Genomic DNA, 6956 nt, shown 5'->3' with positions numbered 1-6956 from the left:
TAGTAAGGTCTTGCTTTCTAGCACCTAGCTGGCTACCAACATTTTAAAGGGACCTCTCTCTCTCACACACATACATATCCGATGAAGTGAGCTGTAGCTCATGAAAGCTTATGCTCAAATAAATTTGTTAGTCTCTAACGTGCCACTAGTACTCCTTTTCTTTTTGCGATATCCTTACCTATATCACTAATAACAATTTAGAGTATTGAAACTGGAAAAATTTTAAAAATCAAATTTATTTAGATTCGTCCCTCCATCGGTTCCCCCTCCTTCACTACATAAGGTCAAGTTCCTGTTGCCACTTTCAAAGCCCTATGTAACTATGCCCCTCTGTTAGTCGGCTCATCTGACTGTTTGTTGGCTTCTCATGCAAATACCCCCATATACATGGAATGCCTTTCCTGAACAAGGCCTCTACCCTCTCCGCATTCTAGTCCCTCCTGAAGATGTGTTATCCTCAGATGACCAACCATGGCAAAATGGATAACAGAATAATGTATTAATTAACCACCTATATGTTGTACCTATTCCCTCAACCTCTATCCAAAGACTGTGAGCTCCTCAGGTCAGGGACTGGGACTTCTAGTCTGTTTGGGAAGCACCCGGCACATTGTGGCCACTACAGGAACGAAATAATTTTGACCTGACCAGTTAGCTAATGTCCAGGGTCTTGCAGGTTGTTTCTGTTAGGCGGAGAAATTGATGATGAGTCAGGCATTTCTTTGATGCAATCCTATTTATTTACAAAGAATGCACACAAAGTCCTATTTCCATGAATGCAGTAAGAATCAACCAACAGGAGAAAGTTTCGTTACTCAATATTCCAAGCCTTTTTTGAGCCAGTACTCTACCCCAAAAGCTCTCTGCTAGCTTTCTCTCAGGGTCATGCTACAAGTGCTTCTTTGGCTGTCTTTGGCTTTTTGATACCTCCTCTGTCTGCTTCTGTGTTGTTTCTGGCTGCTTCTCGTCACACACATACACAGCTCCACCAAACAATACCTAACTCTCTGCAGTTGTACTGAGTCCTGTAGAACTGATCGATTAAATTGTCTTCACTTTATTAATATAACTTCATAAGTAAAATTTTATGAATGAAACTACATTCATTCATAAAACCAGGTACCCCAATAACTGGCCAATTGAGTTTCACTTTCAATCCAATTGCTGCTTAAATCACTGAAATTACACTGCTTCAACATTGTAACTTCTGTTCACTGTTTGCCATTCCTTACACTTGTCCATGTTGTAACCCATTTTAAAATGCTCACTTCATTTTTGCTAAACCCTGCTGTAATCTTACTAGTTTAGTTTAGATGTGTGAATGCGGTATGGATGGATGATGGAATTAACCTCCAGCCCCAGCCTGTTCTGATGAAATAAAGTGTAAACACCAATGGCTGAAGATGCAAACAACAGCCCTGACAAAGTAAGAGGAGTTCACCCTCAAAAGAAAAGAACAAAAGTACAATTGAAGAAACATCAAAGACAGGTCCCAGGCTGAAAGTCATGTCTGCAACCGACGGGTGATCAATCACACCGAACCCAGAGGCAGCATGACACAGCAAGACCTATAGACTCTGGATTCAAACTAAAGCCTACAAAAAGGATGGGTGAGATGGAAGACTTTGGAGGGGAACATTCCGCTGCCAATATGGAAGGGCATCGGTGCATGCCCAACAGAGACCCAGTTCTTCCTTGTGCCTGGCCAGTTAGCCGCCACAAGCTACGAACCCAAGCCACGAACTCAAGCTACATTCAGGACTGGTAACTATCTAGAAGCTGCAGAACATTTGATGTGTGTGTGTGTGTATATATAGGTATCAGATATTAGTTATTAGTCTTAAATAAAATTGTGTTATTATAATAAACGTGACATCTTGTCTTGTCCCCTGAGACGATCCTGTGTAGTTTTGTCTATATAACAGTCCCCAGTGAAACCCCTCTGCCCACATAGCTCAGCTCCTGATCCACCTTGTGTGTGACCTGAATTTTAGGCAGTGGCTCTTCTGATTTCATCTATCTTATTCCAAAAGGAGTTTAACTACTACTTACATATATCCCGAATGAAAGACAGCTATTACGCCCACCAGCTTACATGAGGTTTCATCAAACTGCCAGCATAACGATACTTTTCACCACTGTGTGTCCCATTCATTCACTGTTTGCTCTTCCCGCTGGTTGGCCATTGAAAAGTGACTGGTCAGTATCACTGTCTGGTCTCGTGAACTACCATATTGCTGAAAAATCCTGGTTTTCAGCACTGAAAACCTAAAATCTAAATAAACCTGTTTTCTATTAAAGTTTTTTTTTTAATTCTATATAAACCTTTTTATTCACCTTCAGTTTTTCAAAACCCCCACCCTCATCTCTTTCCCTCTTTTTAGACAAAGCCTGAATTTTGGGCAAAACTATAGGACAGTGTCCCTTTAATTTTAAGGGCCAGGTTGAGTCCTAAAGGCACACCCATTGTACTGTTTATCTTAGGTACTCGTATAGCCCCCATAACCTGGACACCTCACTATCTTGAATGTGGTTATCTTCACAGTGCCCATGTGAGGTAGGGACACGATATTATCCCCATTTGTAACTGAAGCACGGAGAGGCTGCGTGTCTTGCCCAAAGTCACCCAGGAAGTCTGTGGCAGAGCAGGGGACTTAACACCCGTCTCCCAAGTGTCAGCACCCAGACCATCCCTCCTCTCAGATGTAACAGGTGATAGCCCTAAAGAAGGTACCTATAGGTTGTGACTGTCCTAAAGTCTCTTTTGTGCTGATTGGATTAGTGCTGCATCCACCACCTGAAGGTAAATGTGACTGAGACTCAGGAGGGAGACCAGACTTCCTGGCTTGGCCTCTCTTTGTAGAGATAAGGATTAAAAGACAAAGGCCAGAGACAGCTACAGCTTATGAGCCCATCAGGAGACCAACCCAGGTGGTATAAAAAGAGGAAAAGGCAGGGAGGATAGCTGGGGCTGTCAGGAATGATTGGGTAAGTACAAGTGTTTGGAAGTTACTGGCATATCAGAAATGGCTGGAGAGCCAGGGTGGTGTGAAGGTTGCCTTCAGTTGTGTTTGGCTGTCTATTCAGGCACACAATCCACATCAATTCCTTGGTGCTCACTACCTCATTGTTTTACATGTCTTTGTAAATATGTATATGTGGTGTGGGATATAGGTTTGATTGGGATGAGTTTGGAATGGCTGCAATCTCAAGGGTTAAGGCCACACGTGACTGATTGATCATCCCTACTGAACACCAATGAAACTTTTATGCCACATCACACCATAATGTATTCTGTTTATGCCACATCTTAGAGAATTGTTTCAGAGTAACAGCTGTGTTAGTCTGTATTCGCAAAAAGAAAAGGAGTACTTGTGGCACCTTAGAGACTAACCAATTTATTTGAGCATAAGCTTTCGTGAGCTACAGCTCACTTCATCAGATGCATACTATGGAAAGTATAGAGATCTTTTTATACACACAAAGCATGAAAAAATGGGTGTTTACCACTACAAAAGGTTTTCTCTCCCCCTACCCCACTCTCCTGCTGGTAATAGCTTATCTAAAGTGATCACTCTCCTTATAATGTGTATGATAATCAAGTTGGGCCATTTCCAGCACAAATCCAGGTCCCCCCCCCCACCCCACAAACCCACTCTCCTGTTGGTAATAGCTTATCTAAAGTGATCACTCTCCTTACAATGTGTATGATAATCAAGGTGGGCCATTTAGAGAATTGAACACACATATATAGTGCCTTAGTGAACAAGTCCAGCACATTCTGGAAATTGACAAAATGATTAGAATTTAAAAATCATCTAACCTAGCTTTTCTATGCATCTGGGTGTTACAGTTATATGTAAGGCCTACCCTCTCTTGTGTGCTGATAGGACAAGATAAAAATGTTGTCTATATCACTGGAAATCCTAGGAGTCAGCTCTCATCTTTAACTCTGGACCTTAAGATGGTCACAGGTCCAAGACAGAATGTAGCAAAAGTTATTTTCAATTCCTGATCCATAGTAAAGGGGGAAAGGGAACGGTTTGGGGTCAGGGTTCTGTTTATTTTTGTTATATAGGAATGTAGGAATTGCCATGTTGTATCAAACCTGAGGTTCATCTAGTCCATAAACTGGAATGTGTGAAGTGGCCCCATTGGGTAGAGTGGATGGTGTACAGCTAAAGAGATCATGCAGGTAGGTGCAAAATAAATGCAATTTCATATTGTTACAGAAATAAAACTCTTTGAATGTAGTAAATTCTTTATGTATCTTGGGCATTTTTAAGGTGCTTTTACCATAGTGTCAAAGTACCAAATATAATCCCCATACAGAGGGTATAAACAACACTATCTTTACTATTAGAAAGAAAAAAGAGAACAATGTTAACCAGCTCAATAGCACCAAGCAGCTTCAATTGTTACAAATATGAATATCTGTTGTTAGCAAGGCTGTGATCTGAATTTCAACTGATTTAATAGTGGATGTAGCTACTGTGCCAGATAACAGGAAACGATTTACACCTCTACCCCGATATAACACTGTCCTCGGAAGCCAAAAAAATCTTACCGCATTATAGGTGAAACCACATTATATCGAACTTGCTTTGATCCACCGGAGCGCGCAGCCCCACCACCTCGGAGCACTGCTTTACCGCGTTATATCCGAATTCGTGTTATATTGGTTGCGTTATATCGGGGTAGAGGTGTATTTCAAATTGCCCAAACAAAATTCTAGCCTTTTTTCCTCAGTAGAATAACACACTTTCAGTTTAATGTCTTTCCTGCAGTGTCGTTTCTAATAACTGTTTTTAGTTGCCATAGAAACTGTTTCCAGGTCTACTTTCCTCCTTTGTACAGTTCCAATTCTGAATGATTACTCTTGTTGCCATCCAGGCCACTTGCTGTCTTGTGCCTTGTTTTCAGCAATGTCTTGGTGTGAGTAGTAAAACAATACATCTGCAATCAGCCTTAAAGCCAATTATAACAGCAACTGACTCTCTAGGTATAATATATCACAGCCTGTGAGCTAATCAATAAGTAACAGCTGCATTGTTCGATCAATATATGCACAGCTGAGATAAATGGAAGCATAAAATGTAGCCATCAATAGCACCAAAATGTGGGCATATGGAATGACTAATAAGCATGCTGGGATGCATTTTTGTCCTTAAAGGGGCACTGCCATATCAATTTACAAATTGTTTGATAAGTTTTCCTCCTAATTTAGTTGTACTTTCAGATTACTAGAAATGATTTTTTTTTTTAAATTGTCAGTTTGTTTTGTGCATTTGGTAGCATTTTGTGTATAATCTGTCAATGAGTTTTCACTGTTATCTATGTGGGTCTTTCACAGAGCAGCAGTATAGAAGAAATGTTTTAAAAATAAATGATTGTCAAATCACGTATAATCAGAGGCACACAAGTCCAGGCATAAGATCTAATATACATTTTAGCTCACTTTTTTAAAATGGACAGTATTTCAAGTTAATAGCGTCCTGTTGTAAAAAAGAGCATTTCATCCCCATTGTAGTTGCAGTCTTTGTTTACATTTTTTATTTTATATTTACAAGAGAAATCACCATTCTTAATCAAAATTAGAGTTGTTTTTTTCATAGGAAACTGTGCAAAAAATGACATTCCACTCATGGTAAATTTTGATAATCTGTTTATTACAAATGCTTGCATAGTGCCCATCAAAACAGGATCCCCGGTACAGGATGCAATGCACAATACTACTTTCTCCATAGCAGGCCCCCACTTTTGAAATGTGCTCCCAATGGAAAAACAATTAATCACAAGCCTAGCCTTACCCGTACATTACAGGAGGATGCACCACCATTCTGTGGCAAGATCCTAGTACCATGCAGAAGTGTCCCTTTGTGCCAAGGAGGCCTGGATGGCAATGTCATAGCATAATGTGGGTGTGAACCTGTGTGTTATGCTGCAGACCCACTGGGGCATGGCCCCATCATGGCAATGCCATCATGTTACAGCAAAGGCCCACTCCTGTGCAATGCCACCCAGCATCCCACTGAAAGGACATGGTCCTACTTGGGGCTGTAGTGGGCCCAGCTTCCCCTAGAAGGGCATTTTCTCTCCACATGCCATGATGAGGCCATGCCCCAGTGGGTCTGCAGCATGACACACAGGTTCACGCCCACATTATGCTATGACATAATGAAAATATTCGAGAAACAAGGTGGGTGACGTAATATCTTTTATTGGATCAACATCTGTTGGTAAGAGAGACAAACTTTTGAGCCACAGGGAGCTCTTCTTCAGGTCTGGGAAAGGTACTCCCTGCGTCACAGCTAAACGAATGGCGCAGCCGACTGTCCAGCGTAAGTAGTTGGCACGTATTCAAAGGGACCATGCGAGGCATGAACACCTCTGCAGTCATCGTGCCAAAAAAGGGGTAAGTGGGTTACAGATTGTTGTGATGTGCCACAAATCCAGAGTCTCTGCTCAGGGCATGTTTTTTAGTGTCTAGCAGGTTTCAGAGTAACAGCCGTGTTAGTCTGTATTCGCAAAAAGAAAAGGAGGACTTGGGGCACCTTAGAGACTAACCCATTTATTTGAGCATAGGCTACTGATGTCTCTCACGAACAGCTCTCACCCACCTTGTCTCTCCCTAGCCACGCTGCATATTTCCATTCCACCCCTTTTCCTCAGCGGCTCTCCAGGCGCTTCCCGCTCTTCAGTGTACCCCTGTACCCTGCCAACTGGCCGGGAGGCAGCGTGACCCGCACTGTACGCATGGGGCACAGAGGGGCTGCCGCCGCCGCCTTGCCCGCGGTCACACCCGGTGGAGGCGGGCAGTGAACCCCGTGGGTCTCCCACCTCTTTCCCCTTCCCCAGGCACACGCCTGACAGGGCGCTAGAAACACGAAGGAGACCGAACCCCAGCGCCCGCCACGCCATCTCCGCAGCGTCTCCTTTCACGCAAAGACGCAACA

This window comes from Lepidochelys olivacea, assembly GCF_965140295.1.
Source record: "Lepidochelys olivacea isolate rLepOli2 genome assembly, chromosome: 9".
NCBI classification, from domain to species: domain Eukaryota; kingdom Metazoa; phylum Chordata; order Testudines; family Cheloniidae; genus Lepidochelys; species Lepidochelys olivacea.
This window is presented reverse-complemented; position numbering follows the sequence as displayed.